Genomic DNA, 24,014 nt, shown 5'->3' with positions numbered 1-24,014 from the left:
TGAGTCTGTTTCTGCAATGTGGCTGTTATGAAACCGTAAGGGTTATAGAGAAACCAAGTTCACACCTTGTCCGAGCCTGGCGTGTAACTTCTCAGGCTGAGGGAGCTGGGGGTGTTCAGCCTGGAGAAGAGAAGGCTGCGGGAGACCTCACAGTGGCCTGGTAGGGCCTAAAGGGGCTGCAGGACAGATGGGGAGGGACTCTGTGTGACGGGGTGGAGTGATAGGGCAAGGGGTGATGGCTTTAGTTGAAAAAGGGTAGGTTCAGATTAGATATAAGGAGGAATTTCTTTACTTTGAGGGTTTTGAAGCTGCCCGAAGAAGCTGTGGATGCCCCATCCCTGAGGGTGTTCAAGGCCAGGCTGGATATGGCTTTGAGCAACCTGACCTAGTGGGCCCATGGCAAGGGGCTGGAATTAGATGATCTTTAATGTTCTTTCCAACCCAAACCATTCTATGATGACTGTTTACCCATCCTTAACTGAAAACAAACTAGGAAACTTCTTTTTGTCATATCCAAGGGCTGGATCCTGCAGAGCATCTACACTGATAACTCTTTCTTGTTTAAGTGCCTGCACTTATTTTCTGCTCCGGATATAGGGGAGTTGAACTAGCTTCTACCACATGATGGGCACAGGGCAGAATTATCCTGTCCTGTTGCTGCCCCACCCCAAATCCCCCAAATTAGAAGTGCGGTGTTGAATACCCCTCATCAAAAAAGGCATTTCTCAGAACCCTGAAAAGCTCAGCTCTCCCTCTGGTCTTTTAAAGGCTGCATTGCCCATTGTATTTTCTGTGTGCTTTCAACTTGCATGCATCTGCAGTTCTTAATGGATGATTAATTGGCTTCACGTAAAAGATAAATTCATGGAAATAACCTCCTGTGTCAGAGCCCTGCACCCTGCCGAGGTAGGCTACTCATCATACAATCCCCATGGATATCTGATATAATTTGCAAAGAATAATGCCTAAAAGGACTCGAGTTGATAGGGTCTGGTCTCTGTCACCAGCCTGGCTGTCCATGACTCAGGTGACGTGCTGAGGACAGAGGTATTTGTACTTGCGACCTTCACTTTGATTTATGAGTCCTTTGCTGTACAATCATACATTCTCTGAAGGCCAAAGAAACTGAAGAAATCCAGAATAGCCCCATAGATAATTGGCTTTTGAATTTAATTCTTTGTCAGTTTTTTTTTTTTTTTTTTATTTGGGACCTACTCTGGCCGACTGAGTCACTGTTTTGCTTTGAAAACCATGATATATATATATGTGTGTGTGTGTGCATATATATATATATATATCAAGTCACTAAATAATAGATGTCAGAGTGTTCCTATTTTCTTTGGAGTACACTTACATAGCTCTTACAGGGCTCTTTTGGCAATGGTCAGTCAATCTGTGTGTCCATTAGCCTAGCTCAGCAGGGAACTTTGAGGAAACCCTAAAAGCACAAGATTTTTTGCCTTGTGCTCCCACAGTAGCCAGCACTGAGAGATCCTGGGTGGCCGCAAGGCCTGGGGATTGTTGTGCTTTTTAGAAAGTTCTCCTCACTTTCAGGATGCTTTCTGCTCCCGGTCTGCTTCCTACCTCAAAATCTGCAAGATTTCTTCCATGTTTTCAGTGTTGTGTTGCCAATCTCCAGTCACAAGTCCATGAATTATCCACTCCTCCAGTACAAATTGTATCTCTTGACGCTGATATTTCACCAACCTGCTGCAGTCCAGGCTGCTCCCTCTGTTTCTATCAAGTCCTTGCCTGTCTCTCTAGTATCTCCTCATAGGCATCCAGCTCTTGGCTCAAGCTCACCAAGTGTGACACGAGCTCTTCATCCACCCCTCCGAGCCACATCTGTCACCTCCTTAGTCCCTGAGCTGTGCTACAGTGGCCTGAGCAAATACACTCTGGGGAGGTGAGGTTTTCTGCCGCAGAAGGCAAAAGCCCTTTCAGTAACACAGGAGGTGTCACACAGAGTGTGTTTTTATGGCTATTTTTACAGCTCTTATTATACCTTAGATCTAGAACAGATCCTTACAATTGCTCATAATTGCCGGTCTTTGGCACTTCATAAATCCTCTTCCTCAAAATATGCAGCTGGGGAAGAATAACCTGCCCACCGAGTGACACTCTTACAGGAGGGAGAATAATGAGAAACGTGGAGTGTGGGAGCAACAGGCTTTCTGGACAATTGTAAACAGCAATCATGCTTAAAAGCATCATCATCTGATGGCAGAGCATTCAGCAGCAGAAAGAGAAACGCTGTGTTTAATGAATTAAATTGTTCATTGAAAATAATGGACCATTTCTGACTTGCAGGTACTTAGTGACTTGTTGTGATGTTGTAGCCCTTCATCAGCGCAGGGAGCGAGCTGCTTCTGCACCTGCTTTCTCCGGAGCTGGCTCCTTTTGTGCCTGCTATGCCTAATTCTGTGCATGCTACGGAGTTGTCTCAGGTAATTCTGTTGTAAAATAACTGCTGTGCATATGCCAACAACATATGCGGAAAACAGATATCTTTAAATATTTCTGCATCAGTTCTCTCAGATAACTCCTTGTCTCAAACTTAAAGAAGGTCTTGGATTAATGGATAAGACTCGGGCAGCACACTCGTGGTTCAAGCAGGGAGGTGGATCCTCATGTCCAGTAGCTTGGTTTTGGTTCTACACCAGTGCAGCAAGCAGGAGCACCACGTTTCCCCTGTCCTTTTCCCAGGACCAACTCCTTATGCTTGTATTTAACACAAGTCAACTCTTCAAAGCATTGAGGAAATTTTAAGTCTGGGAACTGGTTGAGAATATGTAAGAAAAGATGAGGTTCTCCCTGGTGAGAAGAAAAGACTCGTACAGGCTATGGCCCCTTGCTGTGGGCCAGCCAGGTACCAGGAAGAAGTTGTCTTCTCCTTTGGGTGGCTTATCCTTAGCATGGACCTCCTTGGGTCATTGTCTTTGCGAGGCTTTCATGGATTTACATGTAAGCACCTGAAATTCCAGACTTCAGGGGTTTTGTGGTGTGTAAGAAAGGTGGTGCCGTGAGTCTTTGTCCAATACCCCATGTCCCAGGAATGGAGCTGGGGTCAGTGTGTGAAGGCAGACGCAGGTGGACGTTTAACCAAAGCACTGCTGATGCTGATGGATTTCCATCTGCTGGGCTGCGTTTTTCCACCCCAAAAGGCCCTATGGAGAGTGGCGTGATGGCTTATAGTGCTTGGGGGAGTCCCTTCTGCATCAGCAGTGATTAAAGCACCCTTCATGGGAGCTGCTGAGGTGGAAAGTGCTGCGATTACCAAGCTGATAGCCTGGGATTGCTATTGACAGGCAAATTGGGCAATTCTCCTCTGGCTGATTAGACCAGATGTGCAGGACATTTTTAATAAACTGCAAAACAATTGAGATGATTTGATAACAAACCTGGAGAGAATGGATTAATAATTTAAGCATCAAGCAAGTATGGTCTTTGACAGTCGTGTATTGCAGCAGGCAGGGTAACACTCCCTGTTGGTGGCTGTGCTGCCCCCCTGCCCCAAATGAAACCTGGCAGACCTCATCAGCCCTGTGCCTGGCACTCCAGTTAAAATACATATTAAAAGAAAAAATAATCCAGTGCTCAGATGCTGGATTAAGCTCCTTCATTTGCCTGATGAATGAAATACTTGTTCTGATGTGATGAGGGGTGCAAAGGGGCTCACTGATGCAGGGGTTGGTCGAGGCATTGATGGAGATGCAGAGGTGCTCATCACAGCCAGGCAGAGAGAGAAACGTGCTCAATTAATGCAACGTGTGGTCATCAATGCCATCGTTGTACCTACTGCAGACTGAATCTGTTAGGATAGATGGGGTGAGCTGTCGGAATGGCTTAGGAAAAGGCGGATCTGCTGTGGTGGAGAAGTGGTGCTCTCGTTCAAAACTGGACCTGCTCCGATTTGGCATCCTAACAGCCTTGCTCCAAGCCATTTCTGTCAAGGTTGTATTTGTTTTGGAACATCACTGTTGTTTTTCTTGGGCGTTTCTCTTTTAAAATAAGAGTAGGCATTCTAATAAATGCTGACACAGAGCCAAATGTTGGACTGTCCAAATCTGTCAGATTAGAGAAAAGCATTAAAGAAATTAAATTTCATGAAGGCTCATTACAAGGGATAATTAGTGGGAACCAGAATCCTTATCAGGTGGCAACCGTGTCTTCAAAATACAGGGGAGCACTGACTTGGGGCAGTGGGGCAGGCACCATGAAATTTATTTATTGCAGAGCTTGTGATGAGAAGGTAGGTGGTAATGTCTCAGAAACCCCATAATTATGAAAGTATAGTGGCCATTCTCTGCAAATCATCCCGTACACTTTTAAGGGATGCTCTGTCTCTTGCCATGTTGAGTCTCTGCCTGGTGCAAGATGGTTCCCTACGTGAGCTCCCTGGGGAGGATGTTCTCCTTCTGCTTGGATTGCTTCAGATCTCACCAGGACCATGTGTTTAAAGCACCCCAGTGCAGTCCAATTAGAGGCACTTTGCCTTTGATGGCCTCGAATAGAGGTATTTAACAGAAATAATTTAATAGCACCAGTGGCCATTCAGCCGTGTGCTGTGCCGGTCCCTTCAGAGGTCTGGAGAACAGCAGGAGGCTGTTGCTGAGTTCAAGTAGCTTATTATTATCTGTACACGGGGGCTGTATTTCATTTCTGTGCTTAAGAAGAGGCAAAAACGCATGTACTTGGCTTCTTCTTCCGAATTTAAGGATAGGAGGCAGCCTGCAAGCTTCTCTAGGCACGCTGTGTGTTATTTGAGCAGGAATGTTTGTTACTCTTCTAAGTTATTCTTACATGTAAGAAGTTGAAGTTACTCATGCAGGCAGTTCAAGAGAGGAGGTGAAATGGGTTGTGTGTTTATCCAGAACAGTAAGTCCTAGGGCTTTTGGTATCTTTGTTCAGAAAACTTATTGTTTTGGTCTGACCGCCGCTGGCCATCTATGGTTCCCTTCTAACTAGGGATTTTGGTAGTGGTAGCTTGCTTGAACCACGCAGTGTGGGTGGCAAATGTGTTGGCTGCCCGTTTCTGTGTTTTACCAGCAGACCGATTTCATAATATAACACAAAAGCAGGAGATTGACCACATTTGATTGGGGTTAGTGGTGGTGGGTGGCGTCTTTAACAGAGTCCTGTTTTTGGCAGTGATCAAAAGCAGAGTCCAGGGAACAAGGGAATAAGACAAACAGGTTTCTCTTGCTTTGGGTCATTGCTGCCAACTTGTGTAGTTATTTGGGACCCAAAGGATGCCTAAGCCCAACCAGTTTCACAGCATGATGTTAGCCAGGCAGCCCTATTGTCTTGTCCCTAGGTTTCTATGAGTTTTTTCTCATGCAGTGGGTGCAGCTGGAGAAAATCAGCCGTTAAGCCAGCTTGCTTTTAGCTTATGATTAGTTTGATTTATTTTTTTTTAAAGTTATCTCTGTTCAATTGCTCTTCTGGGAATCTCTGCATTAAAACACAAATTGTTTTTAAGAATCTGAAGTTAAGAAGTTCTCCAGGTGCTTTTCAGTAATGGTGCACACACACTGGATTATGCAGGAAATTATGATTTTCAGATGGCAAGGCTTAGCTGACACAACACAGTTCACAAAAGAACAACGTGAATTAATGGGATTATTAGATGAGATATCTCCAAGTACCACACAAGTGTGCTTTGGGGAGCACTCTGGCCATTGAGAAGTGCAGGAGATGCCTCCCTGCAGGGCTCCGTGCCCAGGCAGGGCTTTCCCATGTCCTCCAGGGAAAGCCTGTCAGGAGCTGCAGGTTGGATCTGTGATCCCAAATGAGCAGGGATAAAGAGCTCCCCGTCCTGTATGTGCATGTACAGCAGAGAAAAGTTGTTTTTGAAGTGTTTTTATAGTGGTTTTGAAGAGCTGCCTCGGTTCTCTACCTCGCACATCGCTGCCTGTTAAAGCCAGTTGCCTTAATTATCCCAAGTCCAACTCTTCAGGACTGAGAGGGTATTAAAACTAATAAATGTAAAACATCTCTCTGTATCTTTTTAAGTTTCTATAGTGCTGGGCCTATGGTTGAATCAATTAACCTCTCTACCTCATTTTCCTCATCCATAAAATGAGACTAATAATCGCTTACATCACAAGAAGAGCTGAGAATGAATGTGCCTGGAAGGTGAGAAGTGGGCTACGAATAGTGATCATGGTGAAACAGTAAAAGGAGAAAACCTGCCTCAAACAAGAATTTGTTTATGATATCCCTTTTAATGGAAGTGCTGGCATGAACTCCTCTTCACTAGGTTATGGAAATTTAGGACTGGAGAAAGTTTCTGAAGGAGCCATTTAGCTCGTTTGCATTTGCCTTGATTTATTAGCTGTGTTTTATCCTTCCAGCATCTTTGTGCATCTGTGCAAGGGATCAGTCCCGTGGTTTAAATATTTTTGAAAGCAGAAACTATCAGTTCTGAGCATCAGGCCATACACAGACGGGGGTTTTCAAGGGTGCCTGTAGGTTTCAGCCTCCACTGAGCTGAGCACTGGTTGTGATGTGAGCAGCATGACTGCACGGCTATAAATTGGGGCAGGATGGGTTTGTGCAGTACAGATGTGCTGTACATCTACACCTCCCCATCCACCTCCTCCTAGCTGTGTAATTACCTGACTTGCCCCCATGGAAATATCTGAGTTTTTAGGAGACTTTATGGCAGTCACAAGAGAACTGTGTTGTTTTTTCCCCATATAGTTATCTGTGTGATGGTGTCTAGAACAGATGCCACAGATGTTGAGAACCTGACATATATTTTGAATGTGAGTGTTAAGCAATATAAGGTCATTAAATGCACATAGAGCTGATGAGAGCACACAGTTTGAGGTGAAGATGCTGCCATGCCCACAGGTTTCGTGCTCGTGCCATTTCCAGCCCACCACGGGAGGAGCAGTGGGCAGGGCTGAAGTCGTCAGAGAACAAAACTCATCCATCTGTATTTCCAAATGCTACGTGTAGAAGTCCAAGCGCAATTAGGCTAAGAGCACTGAACAAATGTCTCCAAGAGAAAGAAGAAAGGGTGACTCATGGTATTTGTTCTCTTGCTGCACAAGTTTGTATCCCTCTGTCTGACAGCAACATCAGAGATGTGAATCACTTCTGCATCAGCAGCAGCTGAACTTGGGCACTGCTGGCAGCACGCTCAGCCGTGTCTGAGTGAATCACCGTCACGGAGCTGTCGCTGCCAGCCCAGAAAAGACATACCCAGGAATTCCAGGCACTCAATGTGAATATTAATTCATAATTAACAGCATTTGCCCAGCTTTGTAAGCAGAAAAAAGAAAAATTTGGGGTTACCATCAACAACTGCAGCTCCTGCGCTGTGGCAAGGCTTCGTGGCTGGTGCTGGAGGGCAAAGCTGGGGGTGAAGGTCTGTGAGGAGGCTCCTGAGGATGTTGCGTGGTGTGTAAGCATGACTGCTCTGTGCCACTTTTTCTTAAAGATGATCTTGGAGCTTTACAAGCCTTGAAAAGGCTCTGTGTTCCTGCTGAGGCAGCACAATGCTGCGCTCGGCTGGATTATTGGAGGTACAAAGCAAGGGTATGGTTTGCAGAAGCGCTGAGCCTCTGCAAGTCTCTCGGTCTCTGTGTGGGCGCTCAGACAACTAGGCACAAATGTCTTGTTTATGGCACATCCCGAATTTCTGTGAGAGCTGGAAACAGAAATCCAGGAGCCCTGACCCCTATTCTTGACATTAAATCACAGCCAAATTTCTTCTTGCTGCATGTAGTAAAGTGACCTTTAGCTCAGGGAGACCGCAGGATCGACAAAGCTGGTTTGTGGTGGGTGCTTTGCTGAAGATGGATGTTACAAGAGTTTTGAGTAGCAAGTGCTGCAGCCCTGATCTGCTGTGGGCTGGAAGACGTGTGGCCAACACCCTGGGGTCATGGTGAGCACAGTCTAGAGGGCTTCCTGGGGGCTGCTCCTTCTCCTTTGGTGGCAAAATGGAAAGGAAACCTCACCTTGAGCAGTGTGTCACTGCACACACTGGTGTTCCAGACACCACAGTGTGTGGCACGGCTCCTTATGAAGCTACCAGCCCATCCACATGTAAATTGGCACATTACATGCCAATTTAGGGATACAAGGTCAAGGCAGGGAACTGCACCGACAACAATGTGGTCTGAGTGCCTGCACTGAAGCTAGAAAATGGCTGATGGTGAGTGTGTGCCACTATGTCTGCAGTTAATTCTGGTCAAATACTGGAAATAATTATATAGCTGAAATAGTTTTATATTGGGAAAGAAATAGCTCTTTGTGGCATGTATTGCCCCTGGGCATTTGATTTCTTTAAGGGCCAATGCCACCTGAACCTGCAGGGAGCAGCAGGAGATGCTGGATGTCTGAGCTGGGGTGAACTGGTGGCAGTCTCATCTCCAAGCTGGGTTTCCTTGGGTGGAGCTCAGTTTCTCTTAGGGATTTTGTGCCAAGTGTGAAGCTAGCTCAGTCCCTCACAAGTGATATATTGGCAGCGGCAGGGATATAACCGTGATTGTGCTAAGCAGCATTTGCTCATATGGGATCCCTGTCTTGGTGCAAATCCCTGAGAGTTTTGCAAGGTTCCCTACGTGCTGGAAGAAGAAGCTGACTTTTCTATTTAAAGCTGAAGTATCATCCTGCTTCCTGTCTTCCAAATATTCCCTGGGAAGAAATAAGGGAAGGAAGAACTGCCTGTGCCATCAGCTGGTGCAAAGCCCTGATAATCTGTTTGGCTTTGGTGCTCCGTGCTGAGGTGATGGCTCGTGCACATATTCCCCCATTTCAGCCCTTAGGTGTGGATGCAGCTGGGTCGGGCAGTTGCAAGGTTGGGGTTTTGGGAGTCCCATAGCTAATACCAAGGGGCACACACCTTGAAGGGGTTAATTCTGGTGGCAAGGGGAGAATTTTGTACTTTGCATTTTGTACCTTCCCCAGGGGAAGGAGAACTGACGGTCTGATTTAGGGGCTGCTGGAAGGAGGGGTGAGAACTGGTAAGCTGCAGAGACCCTGACACAAAGAAGATCAAGATGCCCACAGAGAGATTTAGCTTCTGGAAACATGGCTTTGAGTTGCAAAAAGCATTGCAAAGCCCTGAATCCTTCATGTCTTTAAGTGATAAGCTATTTTCTTGCCAACTTTACGTATCCAAAAAGGGAAAAAAAAAAAGGTACAATTATTGTGATTACAGATAACACTCAACGTCAGAAATGGATTTAGTAGAGCAAAAGGAAATGAAAGGTGTAAATTAAAACTCGATAATGATGAAGGATTTGCATGATGCCAAATGCTGGGATACCTATTAGCCAATAAATAACCCTTGTGCTGGTTACCTCTGGGAGCAATGTTTGCATTTTAGGATAATTATTTCTTGTCTTGGGGCATTTACTAAGGAAAGACCAGAAAGTTAACAATAAATTTTTATAATTAAACTTCAAGATGAATTGAGACTTTGTAGGTGTAAATCTTTTAATTTGTGCCAATCTGTAATGTTTTGTTAGCACAATATCAACTAATTTATGGAAATACATCAATTATGGACATTTTCATATAAATGAAACAAAACTGACAATAATGGAGCAAGTAGTGTATTCTGATACTCCATGGATGTGACTGTTATTATGGAGCACAAGTTCAGTTAGTTTAAAAATTAAAAAAAGTCAGAACCTTTTTTTTTTTTTTTTCCAGGAGAGGAAAGCTCATGTGAAATAGATAGGAAAGCTTAAGGATTTATACACCCATCACTGTTCCACTCCCCCTGAAAAGCACTGCGTGCTCTGGATCCTCTGTGTCTAGGTGTTCTTGGAAGCGTGCATGGGAGAGCAAAATCCCTCATCCCAGTGCTTGTACCAATTTGCTGCATGATCTCATGTGGATTCCTTGATCTGTCTGGGTTGGTTTATCCTGTCTCTAGATTACTCTGTGCTAAAGGCACAATGGCAAGCAAACAGCAAGAATTGCAGGGCTCTCGTGCAGAAGTCATCAGCAGGCTGTCAATGAGGAGGTGTGGGAGGATGTTTCAGATCTCCTCTGATACCCAGGTTGATGCTACAGGTGATGAACGCAATGAAGATGTAAGGATTGAGAGGTTTTCAATCAACCAGGGAAGATCAGAAAAGAAAGGATGTGTCACAGCATGCATTTTTTTCCTACCCAAAATGAATACAGCTGGGTGAAATTATTTCAGTGTAGCCAGGCTGAGAGTGTCTTTTTTTTTTTTCCTTTGTTTTTTTTTTTAATTATCATTATTAATTTCTGGTTTTGTTACAGTTCCCAGACCAATTTATTGGCACAGCAAAAGGAATCATATCTTGGGCTGATGCAGCAAAGGCACGTGAGCATTCTGCTGCAGCCAGGTTCAGTGCATCCCTGTCGCTTCATGTGGACCAGGAGGGAACCTTTGGTGCTTTCATTTAGTAGCAGGAGTTTGTCCCAGCCCACGGAATATGGCTTGCATTGAGATTTTAGATATTGTTTTTTTTTTTTTTTTTTAGCATTGATTGTGCATGGCCCAGTGGGGAGGTCCTGCTTAATGACAGATTGCATGCATGACACGTGCAACATGTGGTTTTGTAAATAAAGCCTGTTCCTAACTTAAAGGCAATAAAATGAAGCTAGCTCAGTCTAGACCTGTAGGAAATGACCTTCTGCAGTTGTTGCCCCAAGTCTGAGCTCAAATAGCACTGTATGCAAGGGTTATTTTCCCCAACTCTGAACTGTGCTGAGAAAAGGAGAAAAGAAGGGATAAAATCATGGAAATGCCAACAGGAACTCACAGGTTGTAGCTTAGATTTAGGATCTGTATTTCTGTACTAATTTCACTGAGTGGGAATAAGAGATGGTACCATCCTGGAGGAGTTTGTAAGCCTCCGTCCTGCTAATAAGAGCAGGTGTGAAGGAGCAGTGACAGCCTGTCCCCTTGGCGTGATGAGGAAAGAAATGGGAATTATTAAGTCAAGATACTCAGTGGTGGCTTGTTGAGCAGTTTATTTTTGTGCGCCTGAAACGTATCAGGTGTCTCTTTTGGGACTGCTCATTTGGACAGGGCATGTGCTCTCTGTTGCCAAAATGAAGGCTCAGGACCGTCCAAAATGAACTTCCAAACGTGATTTCTGCGGGGATGGAGCGATCCAGCCCTGCACTGTGCTGGTGTGGTGGGAGCCCCATGTCACCTTGTGTTAGCAGGGAACCCAGGGTGCCACTGGGCTTCTGCACAGACTTAAAACAAAACCAAAGCAACGACAACAAAGAAAAAGTGGAGAAAAAACAAACTTTTAGCTCTGTGGCATCTTCCTGGTGTGGGCACTGCGCAGCAGAGGAGCAAGCGACAATTTTCTAACAGATTGCCTGAGAGTTTGTGTGTCTGGAGGTAGGGAAGGGAATCAGTTGGAGAAGAGAAACGTGGAGATGACAGCTGGTTAGGGCTTTTGAAAGAGGATCTCAGAGTCTGCCCGGTGTCCTTCGTAGGAGGCACGTGGCCATAAACACAAAGTGAGCGGCTGGCGTAGTCCCTGCAGGGATTCAGATCCGCAAAACTCAGCCAAACGAGAGGGGAAAAAAAAAACAAAAGGCATTGCAAGGAATTCAGAGGAAGCCCAGCAAAATTTGGAATGGATAAAAGGTAGCAGTGCAGCAAATCCTGCAGTGAGCAGAACAACGAAATGGCGTTTATGGCGATGCAGAAACCAGCGTTTCGTTTAGCAAACGGCAGCTGTAGAAAACCCTGCAAAGCTAAAGGTGGTTCTGCTCTTTGGGATTGCTTTACAATTATCTTCCTTGTTCTTCTCAGAGCGTTTTAATTAACCTTCTGTGCCCTGATCCCACACCCACCCTTCATCTGTGGCTGTGCTCGCGGAGTCAAGATACCGACTAACAGCACAAACGGGAAGGGGGAGCTTTGCACTCCTCTTTTTCCCTCCACAAGTGAACTCCTTTGTTAGCTGCCCATTGTTTGTCAGAAGATTAAATTATTATTTTTTTCTAACTTAAGGAATGAAGAAAAGACCGTTCCCCTGTGGATCGGTCGTCTCATTTACACACAGCTTCAATAAATAACGCGTGGTCTATGAAATAAAAATAACTTTAATAAGCAGCGTGACAAGACAGTACAGTGAGGCTTCTTTGCTACCATATATCTTAAATTGCTTTCTCCTAGCCTGACAGCCACTTCTCAGTTTGTGCATTTAAATGCAGGTGCTCAGTGCTCAGCACTGACTTCCACCACGGGCTGGCTGCTGCCAGTGGATGGGGAGCATCGCCTGGGGTGCTGCAGGGGAGGCAGGACCTGGCTCTGGCAGTTTGTGGTGTTAGATCTGACAGTGTAAAAGTGAAGGTATGAACTAAGCTATGAGGCTCAGGGTGGTTTCTTTTTTTCTTTTTTTTTTTTTTTCTTTACGTAATGCAGCTTGCTTTGTCTGGGTTCAAGGCGACATCAGAACACAACTCTCAGGAGCAGCAGGTGAACAAATCCTCTGGGCTTTTAACAGCTAGTTTGTTTTTGAATGATTCATCAGCCGGCCTTGTAGCTCAGGGCTTCTTTTACTTTTTCCCTTGTGTTTTTTCTTAGTCAGATCCCCGGTCCCTTAGAAACCTGTCCCTTGGATGCTTGCATTACCTGCAAGGCAGCTCTGTGCTCTGCCACCCTTGCGTGGCTCTTGGGAAGCGAAGTTCCTGCGCTCGCCTTCTGTAGCTGCATCCTCGTTAACATTGCCCGAGGAAAGCCTTGGGATCGTAGCCACCTCCCCGATTTATTTTGAGCAATGCTCAGTTCTGGTTTCAGATTGCTCCTCCTGATCAGTCATGGGCTGGTTCCTGGTGTTGTGAAGAATAAAAGCACAGTGTTACAGGCAGCAGCCTCCTGAGCTGAAGTCTCACCAGCATCTCAGGCTGAGTTCTGTCGGGCTCATATGAGCAACCTTCCCACTCCATGTGCAGAAATGTTTGGCTATCACTTACGCCTTTGGTAATTTTTGTTTGTTTTTCAGTCCAACGCTTGCTGTTCTGCACTGCTGATCACGCAGTGCCACTTTTGGGTTGTCCCTTCTTGGTATGTGGAATCTGGGACAAGAGCCAGGAGTCAGGAGCACGGGCAGACCAGGGCTCTTCATCGTGAGCATCCCAGTGGGATGCATCCCCAGCATCCTGGTGGGAAATGTTACAGGGACTGCTGAGGGCAGATGTGGCAGCACGAGCACAGCCCTTCCCTATAATGACACCGAGGTTTCTGGGTGTTACTTTGCAGCTGCTTTGTCCATTTCCACCATGTTTAGGAAAAAAGTGCTTTTTTCATCCATTGATTTTTGTTCCTATGTAAGAAAGAGCCCTTGAACTTGCACTCACATCTTTTGCATTGAGGCTGTGTTTTCACAGAGAGCTGCTGGGTGATTTTTAGAAGGGTTGGTATTTCTGAGCTCTAACCTTCCTTGTTTGAGGAGTTACTGCCTCTGGTGTGTTGTCCACAAACCAGACACCGTTTTCCACCCCTTCCCTGCCCAGCAGCTTTAGTGTCCATCTCTGGGGCTTGTTGGCTTTTGTCAGCCCAGGAAAATTGTGCTGCACCACAGCAATTTTCCTTCTGCAAACCCATTTGTTCCTCTTGGTTTTGGCTCCTGGAGAGGTAGTGGTCCCATCCTGCTTCCCCTCCGGTGGCTGAGTCACTCTGCAGCTTGCAGTGCCATCCCTAATTCTGTTTCTTTCTTTATTTTTTATCAATGATGTATTTATTTTACTGGGGGATGTCACCATTTGTCTGTGTTCACCCTGGCATTTTGTCCGTTACCTCTGGAGTTTGCCCACAGGAAAGAATTAAACAGCTGTGCCTCCTGTAAAACAAAAACCAAATGTGGGATTCTGCGCTGCGCATCAGAGCTGCTCTCCCAGTTTATTCAGCTCCTGCTCCATCCCGAAAGGAGACCGTGTACTTAATTCAGATCTTCTGGAAGAGTTCTCAACTTCATCAACAGGGTACCAGGATTAATGATGAAATAGCTGGGAAGGTGAACCAGCAGTAGCTGATAGGGATAAGACTCACAGTTATGTTGTTTTTAGATATAACATCTATGGCTGGTGTTTTGGCAGGTTCACAGCAGGGAAGGAAACCTTTAGGGGGAGGTTGAAGGGGGCTCAGTTGCCTTCTGAACAGGCAGGGGACAGGATCTGCAGTGCAGCCTGGAAGCTGAGCCCTCCCTACTGCGGAGATGGAGTTCTGCACCACGTATCCACCTGTCTCCATGATGCAAGTCTCTCCTAAATTATTTCAGCCAGTTTACAGTCTTGCTGCTGTAAATGCCCCTAGAACGTGGCAGGTTTTTTACCATACTAAAACCTTATTAGCATTGCTATGACATCCCTGCTATTAAGTACAAGGGAAGTAGTTGATTGCTTCTGTTTAGATTTGCTCCTCACACAAGTGATTTTTCTTTGCTAAACTGTGTTTCGGTGCAGTGCATTAAAAAGTGGGATTTCCACAAACTCATTAGTGGCAGTCAGTTTTCAAGAGCACGATGTCCAGGGAGGCAAGTGTGTGGGGCTGGTACCTCCAGGAGCAGGTGATTTCCTCGTGAAGGATTTTCTGACGCTGTTTTTAAAATTCTTACTCTGGGAGAAGGCCCATGGGTGTCACCAGGATCTTCTGCTTCAACTTTACTTTAACTCTTCGGGGAGGCTGGGCGTTATGTGATGTAAAAGTCAAACTGATAAAGTCAGGGCGAAAAGGAGATTGAAATGAAGCTGTTAAAGCTTTGACCTACAAGAAATGTTCTGACCTCATCAGGAGAGAAGGCATAAGAATGGTACCAAACTGTTTTCAGAGCGTTTTATTTCATTGCAAAGCTCGGATCCTGACTTTATATTCCAATTTAAGTGGAAATGTAATGTTAAAATCTTAGACTTCCTCCTAGCAGGAGATAGAATATCAGTAGCTCTGCATCTCTTAGCGAACTGGACCTACAGCCCAATTTTTGGCAATCTTTTCATATTGGTGTCCACCCCCTCACTTCAAATCACTTTTAGGAGAGCAGATCGGTATTTAGAATAATCAGAGCAATAACATCCCTGGGTGCTTTGATCACAGGCAGGCATGGACCTCTGCTCCTGCTCTCCAGCAGCCCATCTCTGATTTTGGTGGTGCTGTAAATGAAAGGATAGTGAGGTTAATTACACTTGAGGATAAAGATTCATTGATAATTGGGAGCATTTCTTGTCGCAGATATCAAAGCCTTGTGAACACCCAGATGCGTGAGGGATGGGAGTAAGAAAAGTGTAGTGCTTATGAGCCTTATTTGAGGGGGAGTTGAGGCTGGAAACTCTGGCTGTTTCTCTGGAAAACACTGAATTTAGTCCTAATTTATATACGTCTGATTTTCTTTCCTGTGTAGTGTTTGTGTGTGCAGCTCTTTTTGGCTAGAAGTTGATCACGTGCACTAATTAGTGAGCAGGACCAAGTGCTGAAGCAGAGGTTTGTCGGGGTGAAATGTTCCTCTAGATCCTCCCTGGGGGAGATGATCTAGAAAACGACATGATTGTGAAGAATGCTTTCCCTCTTCCCAGCCATGCAGCACTCAGGGAAGTTCATCCATAGTCTCTGCAGCTGGGGATTTCGTGTAACAAGGTCTAGTGTGGAGGTGTGCAGTGAAATCATCCAGGCTGAGAGGTGATTGAGTATGGTCAGACTGGCAGCCTGTCTTGGCTCTCCGGTCCTCACACCCCACACAGAGGGATCCCACACATCCCTCTTCTTCCCTGCCTTCACTCCAGCCCTTGCCCAATGCCATCTTTCTTCTGGGTAAGGTTTCTTCCAGCATCCTGCTTCATTTATTCTAAACCCAGGCTCTTTTCAGTGGAATTAGCATTCTGCTTTTTTACCCAGAAGCACTCCAACTTCATGTCCAAACAATGAATCTAAAAAAATAAATCACCTGATTGGGTGTCCAAGTGGAGGAAAATTTATGTTCTGAGTTTTTCTAATGCAAGAAAGAAAGCATCACAATGTATTGTCCAGTGTTTTTTTTTTTTTTTTCCTTTTTTCTTTTTTTTTCTGCGTTTAGGTGTTGGGTTTATGGAGAAAGTTTTGCCTGAATTGTGTAGGTCTTGTGTTTAACTATAGGCTGGACTTAGAGAAAATGAACTCTACCAGTCCAAATATTAGATTGCAAAAAAATTATAAAAATACACATCTTTTCGTGCATAGGTTTCTCAAAATCAGATTGGCACGTTCATGGAAAAGGACTTGTTGAGAATGAAATGGCTGCAAGTTAGTTTTGGCTTGCGTTTCCCCTCCCTTCCTCCTTTCCTTCCTTCCTCCCAATTTTGGATGAGCTGTAATTGGTTTAATTCTTTCTGGTTGACCATAAGCATATCCTCAAGCATACAAAAAAATGCTGATATATGCCCACCAAGATATTTGTGCATCTGCCCCTGCTTTGCTTTGTAACAAAGAGTTAAGAACCAATGAAAGAAAGTAATGAACTAAGGGAAACCAAAGAAGAGATATCTGAAATATTCTCCTTTTGTACCTAGGTCACTAACTTAATTTTCTCCTCCAATTGAATAGATCTTAATTTCTAGGAAGTCTTACAGATATCTTGAATCTTTGTCAAATTATCATTACGTTGATTTATTAGCTTCACAAAAAACGTTAGCTCCACTGCGCAGAGGAACCAATCATTTCTAATGGAACCCTTTAAACAATCCTTTTTGTTCAGAAGGGAAACGGTAATGTACGGCGCCGAGTCTAATTCTCATTAATTTGTGCCTGAGCAAAGAGATCTTTTTTATGGAGTAGGAGACTTTATAATATGCCCAGAGATGAAATCATTTGGAGAGATGAGGAGCTTAGCACCAGTGTTCTCACTTGATCACAGGTGATATAACCTTGAACTCCTTTTTTTTCCCTTTTTTTTTTTCCTTTTTTTTTTTTTCCTTCCCATCAACCAATGCCTAATTGTGATACTGAGGAGTTTTTGGGATTGCTGGGTGTTGCTCCATCAGGCCAGTTATGGGCTCCTTGTTACAGAACGGGGGGAACCCAGACTCATTCATTCCCACCCTGTTTTGCCCTTTGGGTCCCTGCATCTGCTGGATCCACTTGTTATTTACGTCACCCTTCAGAGAAAATGTTTCTGTTGGTGAGCATCTGGTACAGCTGTATAATGGCAGGTCTTGTTTCGAGTGGGGTTTGCTGTAATGACTTGATGTGATGTAATGGTGTCAATATAAAAAGTGATACCATGTTCATTGCCGTGCGTTAATCATCGCGGAGCACGCCTGCAGAGTGACAGAGAGCAACCCTGATGCTCTTAAACTGCAAAAAGATCACTCTACCAACTCCTCTTTTGGAAAATATTTAATACGTGTTTCCCACAAATACCCAGATTTGTTTCATAATTATAAAACGTATCTGTAAATTTACAAAATACCTAAGATTAAGTGATAGGAACATTTTCCTGTGCTTCCTCCTTTCCTTTCCTGGTGGAAAGATTTAAAGCCCAGAGCCCCTTCTGGCTATTAGCTCCTGCTGTTTCAGGTTTGAGTCTTCTGTGTAAATATTTCATGTTTTGTCTTTGCAATATGTATTTTTCCAAAAAAATCCTTCATTAAAATTTAAATTGCAGTCCTGAGTACAATTTGCTTTGCATATTTGGCAAACGCTATACTCTATTTAGCATAGCTCGTGAAGGCTATTTCTCTGCTTTTAGGATATTGGATGAGGATGTATATGGAAAGTGATTTTTCCTCATTTGCCAACTGCAGCATTTTTATAATTTTTTCCAGGCATCTGGCTTTTGATACTGCCCCAGACAAGAGCTTGGCCATTAATAGAGAGAGGCTTTAACTCACTTTTGCAGGTCAGATTGTTCCTCTGAAGTTAGTAAAACCTAGGAGCAGGCTTAAAGCTGCTTTATTTATTTAATTTCAGTAACATTCTCTCTTTTAACAATCCATTCTTTCAGTCAAGTCTAGAGCAGCATATTTTCTGTTATTCTAAAGAAAATGTATAAATAAATAAAATCCCTTTCCAATTCTTTTACCTTTAACTGAAGGAGCAATCTGCTCGAAATGACGTCTGAAGCCAGGTACTGCACAGCTCGGGGTTTCATAAAGACCTCGATCCTTAGTAAGGTAGAAGAAGAAAGCAAGGCAGCACTTTTGAAACTGAAATAATCCTATTTTGGAAGACTCCTTTTGTTTAATAGCCCATACAGTTTCATTAAGCGTAATTCCCTCCGTCAGTTGCTGCTGTCAATGAGATTACCCTGTGAGGCTTTGGGAGTTCAGTCGCTGCAAAGTAGTGAGCAAAGCATAAATGGTCTGCACGGGTATTTCTGCAAAGGGGCAAACACAGGCGCATTTCCCACTGGACAGATGGGGACGCACTGATCCCCTTGTGAAACAGCAAACCTGGGTACAACCACCACAGCCTGCTCCAAGGCAGGGGCCAGCAGCTCCAGGACACTTGCAGAAGACCTGAGGGGTCTTACAAGGTGACACCGAGCTGCTGGCCCTGGATTTTACTAATTGATCTCAGCCTTTTACATGGAAAATAAAAGCAGTAGGGTAAGTAATTGCTGAAGTTTCACCCCATAATTCACACCCTCCCTCCTGCGTGCTGCTTCTTTCATGGTGGGACCCAGCAGCAGAAATTTGGGATGAAGGAGGCTGTCCCTCTGGCCACACGCACTCAGTATGGCCATGGCTTGTTGATGGGTAATGTGTGAGCCTCTCGTATTGTAATGGGCAAGGGTTCATCCTGGGCACCTTATGTGGGTCTTACTCCTCAGAGGTACCTGGAGCAGGTCCCAGAGGTTCCCATTTACCCAGGCTGGGAGGAGGTGGACCTAGAAGGTATGTCAGGTGGAGGTGGATCCTTGGTAGCCGTAGCTCCTGGTTCTTTCCTGGGGCATGTGCAGGTCGGTGTAAGCATGGGGCCTGCTTGGTGCCTCCTCTCTGCCCTTTTCGCAGGCTGTTTCACACGTGCTGTTCCTACAGGCAAGCGATCAAAGCTTCATTCGAGGGCTGGTGTGAGAAGCAAGGAGGAAAACGGTTGGAAGGAGGAAGAGGTTGGTGGCAGCAAACTGAGCAGGAAGAGCAGGGGTTTGGAGAGGAGGCTGGTGTGGAATAATTGACCATGCTCTTTGTGCAGGCTGGTGTTGGGGGATGAGCAGATCCTTCTGCAAGTTTCTTTTTGGGTAGATGGCCAGGAGCAGGAATACCCCATACCTGCCACATTTCCTCCAGTCATTTCATACAGCTCTGTTTCATGTGAGCCTGTTTTCAAGGACAAGACTCTGGCTGAGATGGTTTTGGTCTTGGGTCTGACTCAGAACTGCTCCAGGGCCAGGTAACCCCGCTGGTGGAGGTGGCAGCAGATGTGTGACCAGAGGGACAGGGAGATGTTTGGGGAAGTGCTTATTGATTGCTGCACTGGTTACAGTGGGCATGTATTCCTACAAAACATTGTGGTTCAAGAACCATTATTTTCTATTCTGTATCAATTTGGGATTGAGAGGCAGAGAAGAGAGGTAAGAGAGGAGAAAACCTTCAGGCTTCGGCGCCAGCGTAGCTCCCTCGCTACAAATAAAGCTGATTGACATCAGCCTTGGCTGGAAATTCCACCAGTGCTTCCCTGCTCGAGCTCCTGGCTGGGCTGCATGCAGGTTGCTGGTGCTTGGGGTTTGCTCTTCAGGCACCAAGCCCTGAGCAGCTGGGAGGGCTGCTGCCATTTAGCACCTGTGTGTGGTTGCAGCTCTCTCCTGTGGATACGGCTTTCTTCTAACGAGCCCAAGAGGGGGTTAAATCAGCACGTCAGGGAGTCCCTGAGGATGTTTTGCTTTTTGCTTGCCAGCCAAGCTTTGTGCACACCCTGCCACTGGCTCTCCCTTGGTGGTGGAGGTGATACTGTTGGCTTGTGGAGCAGCAGTGGGAGGAAAGGAGCCCACGGGCCCACCTCTGCCACCCCATAGGGGCATGGTGCCCATCATGATACATCTTGGTGGTGGAGAATCAGCCTCTCTGCAAGCCCTTGGAGCCATTGTTATGTTTTGGATGTAATTGGGCACATTGCTGCTTAATAGCAACTCCTTCCCATGGGTCCGGGCCTTTTAAATCCCATTTGTTGCTCTTGAGTCCCACTGCTCAGGATCTGTCTGTTTTGGGTACAGAAGAGGTGTGTGCGGACGGGGCAATGCTGGCCTCTGTGCAAAAGGAGAGGCTGGTATTGCCTTGTAATAGAAAGAGGTGTAAAAGGGACTGAAATCCTGCTTCCTTGCCTGTCTGCCTTGTTATGTCTTGGTGCAGAATGATGTTTGGAGAAGAAACAAACTCCTTGGTGGGTTCTGTGCAGCACCGAACATGTTCTCCTCCTGCCCTGGTCCTGCATGGGTGCAAAGCATTTCTGCAATAACATTGAAAAACACTGGTGCCCTAAGGAAGCAAAGGGATATTTTTAACTAAACTACCCCAGAAAGAGCAGGTCTGAATTTCTCAGAAGCAGAGGCACCCGCTGCTCTCTCTGGAGCTCTGAGGAGTGTGTGAACACAGGGTGCTGCAGGGGAGCTCAAAATATTCCAGGACACGGCCACAGCCCACACTGCAGGCACATCCCTTGGGAAGGGGAATTTTTCTTAATGAGGAATGAGTGCTGCAGGAGAATCAGCAGGAGAAAGTAGCCACTAAATGTTGACGTTTGTTTGTAAACCCTCTTTGGTGGTGTGTAATCACATAAGGATGATTTGTGCAATATGTCTGGAGAGAAAACACTATATTTTAATATTATTATTTTTTTTTTAGCTGGCGTTTCTTTACAGTTATTCACAAAAACAGATTTTGCTGTGTGGGCATATGTGGGAAGTATTGATTTCAGCACAGAGCAAGTAAATAGGTTCTGGTAACAAATGCACTGCGACTGGTTGGGGCCTGCATGCCTGAGCTGTGGGCTCGTGGCTTTCCTGAGGTTCCCAACATCCAGTTTTTTCCTAAAAGCCTGACCTCTTTCACCTCAAACTTTGGGTCACCCAGCTTGCTCGTGTTGCCTGCTCTTCCTCTGGGTGTCTAAGTGGTACCTTGTGCCGTACCAGGGTTTTTCACCTCTGTTGTGTTCCCACTACCTCAGGCATCCCTGCTGCTGGCCCAGCTCTGGGGCAGGAGTGGCTCTGGGGTGGAAAATCTCCGCCTTTTCCCCTTTGTGGCAGGACACAACATGGGATTCTATTGCTGGTGATTTCTGCTCAAATTTATGTTTGTAAACCAACTCAGCACTCTCAGAAATCCTCCGTCATCACTTCCCCTGCCTGGAGGCACTGTTTGTGTTTGCGGGGCCGTGCAAACAGGCCTGCAGCAGCTCTTGGTGTGTGTGGGGACAGCCCCAGCTCCCCGGCCCTCCCTGACCATGGGGAAAGCTCTCGCTGCTCCCTCGCTCAGCCAGAAGACACCTGCCATGAACCTCTTACCAGCTAACGATTTACTGGAGATACTGCAGAGGAGAACACCATATCCAGGCTGCTCTGAAGCCGATAGCCAAGTGCTGTGTGAGCTGACACGAGGAGGGGCAGCAGGAGGATGTTTGAGGTCTTTACTCGAGGAATCCAACCCGTGCTGGGCAGACTGGAGGTGGTGGTGGAGGCGCATCCCGGCACGCCTGCTGCTTCCCCTGCAGCAAGGAGAAGAACCGGTGAGGAATCAGCTGGGTGTGCAACGCTGCATAAATCACGGGGTTTGTTGTGGAGAGATGTGGTGCTAACGGAGGAGACAGGGCTGGAAGAAAGCTGCCTACAGCACAGGGATACCACCAGGGAATCCCAGTCCTGAAGGCAGGAGGCAGAGCTGGGCACAGGCACACCTGGGTGCCCAGGAGCACCAGGGCTGTGGGCTTGGCTGGGGTCTCAGTGAGGCTGGCCAGGGCCACAAAGTTCTTCAGGTGTCCTCAGGGCACTGGTAATGAAGGCAGAGCTACGGGAGCAGACTGGCTGCCAGAGACTGTCAAATCCATCCTCCTGGTGCGCACCCCACAAGCCTTCACTGACGCTGTGTGATGGGACAGGACCGTGGGTGGACACAGACATGGGATGAAGCAAGCAATTCCTGCCCTCGTGCAGGAATGGGGCTGTTCTCACCAAAGCCAAAATTTGAGGTCATTGCTGGCTGTCTCGGCACTCGTGCTCTTGCCGACTCCATCCCTGCCTCGCTCTGTTGCTGGCAGGTTTCCTTCTCTCCAGCAGCTCACGGTTTAGCTCCTGCCCGTGTTTTTGTTTGTGTTCTTGTGAACCAGCCAAAGCTTGTTGCTCGTCGTGCTGCTCTCCTGATCCTGAAGGTCTTTCAGCCAGAGAATTTGCCACTTCCACCTGCTTCGTCTCGTCAGCCCTCGCGCTGCTTTAGGCACCTAGCCAACTTCATGGACCAGTCTGCCAGTCCCGTGCAAAAAAAAGGTGGTTGAGTTTCTGGGCCAGTGGAAATTGCTTCAGTTATCGCTGCAGAATAACATATTTTAAGCTACTGTATAATTTTGGCTGGCTGACTTTTGGGAAAAAATAAAATTCACACCAGCAGCTGGGAGGAGAGGTGTCACGGAGATGGAGAGTGCCTTCCTCCGTGCTTGGGAGCATGCGGGGTACAGGGCTGGCTTCCTGCTGCGGGCTTGGGCTCCACAAGGGATGGCACAAGCATTTGTGCAGATGTTTTGGAGAATGCTTCTGTCCTTGTTTCTTCCTTGGGAGCAGATATTTTGTCTGCTCTCAGGAGGGAGGCAGAACCCTAATCAGGAACTGAACAGTACGCACATGAAAACTTGCTAGTTGTGCCCTGAGTCCTTGGTTGCTGGAGCACAGCCATAAACTCATCACTGTTCAGTTTATTTAATCCCGTGCTGCTGTCTTGTCCAGAGGTAGCAATGAGAGCAATTAATTAGAAATACTTTTAATGATACACATCCGAGTGATGGAGCATCTCGTGGCAATGACTGCTTCTGGAGGGCGTGCATTAACTGCACTGCAGCAGAGGACTTGCTGAAGGGCTCCTGCTCATTGGCTACCTTGGTCAGGCTACAGAGAGGAGGATTTCAGAGGTCTGCATGCATGAGAGTTCATTTTCTGTGATTTCAGCTGAAATAAAACTTCTATGTTTGTGTAAAACTGTTCACAGAGATCTCATGTCACCTACGTTTAGGCTGCTGGGAGGGAGAGAGACAGTTCTGGTGGCTCTCCAAACCAGCTCTGGGATGGGTAAGTGAGGAGAAAGGGCTTGGTGTCTGAGCTGCCCTCCTCCAGGATCATCCCCATGTCCTCACCTGAGATGCTGAAATCTATACTGCTATTGCTATCTGTATCTAAAGAGAGAGAGCAGAGAGATCATAAGGGTCCTCTTAACCAGGGTACAGGGCTAGGGTTGTGTTAATGTCATTTGGCTAGTCCTGAAACTTGTCCTTCTCTGCCTAAATCAGGCACAGGAAACCCACCAGGAAAGTCAGGGAATCAGCAAAAGGAAAAAGCAGTATGGGAGCTCTCTGCATTTGTCATTTGTCACACGTTCCCGTGGAGCCGCTAGCTCAGTTGTGCTCATCGAGATCTGGAGCATCGCGTTCTCCAGCTGAAGGGAGCATCCCTTTTGTGTTAGTCTCTGAAGTTGTTTTAACTTGCATTGACACAAATTAAACAGGAATCTTGCTGTCTATTGATTTTGTCAGCAATGTTTTTTTTTTCCCTCCTGAAGTCATCTTTAAAGACTTTACTTTTATTAAACTAAATGCTGCCAGTTAACTAAAGTCTTTGTTTTTATAGACTCAAGAGAACAAGATCTAACATAAATTAATCATGACTTAATTGACTGAACTAATTCAAGTTCTCTTCAGTCCACTGCACAGCAATATTCCTGTCTTCCCAATGCTGTAACTGAAGGCTAAATGGTACATTGCTTTAACAGCATCAACTTTTTATATCTTTAACACAACATTTCTACTCTGGACAAAAGTTTTAATTCCTGGGAATTAAGTCCACAAAACATTTTCACAGTTAGGAATGCTGAAGCGCACACCCCTTTTTGTA

The 24,014-nt window shown here is 45.9% G+C and overlaps 1 long non-coding RNA gene across 2 annotated transcripts in view; it reads left to right on the top strand.

The window, feature by feature from the left end:
* The window catches only part of LOC110352246 (uncharacterized), a 66,577-nt gene extending 42,911 nt beyond the window's left edge, over positions 1-23,666 (top strand). Inside the window, exon 5 of one of the 2 annotated variants that reach the window (XR_011809386.1) lies at positions 23,414-23,666. This is a non-coding gene — a long non-coding RNA (uncharacterized lncRNA). Of the gene's footprint in view, positions 1-2,310; positions 2,468-23,413 lie in introns of those variants that run through there. The other variant, XR_003497695.3, reaches the window with a different exon arrangement.
* The last annotated feature ends 348 nt before the right edge of the window (positions 23,667-24,014 follow it).

The sequence above is a fragment of the Anas platyrhynchos genome, chromosome 5, assembly GCF_047663525.1.
Source record: "Anas platyrhynchos isolate ZD024472 breed Pekin duck chromosome 5, IASCAAS_PekinDuck_T2T, whole genome shotgun sequence".
Taxonomy (NCBI): Eukaryota; Metazoa; Chordata; class Aves; order Anseriformes; family Anatidae; genus Anas; species Anas platyrhynchos.
Note: the sequence above shows the minus strand (reverse complement) of the source record. Positions and strands in the feature narration are given on the sequence as shown.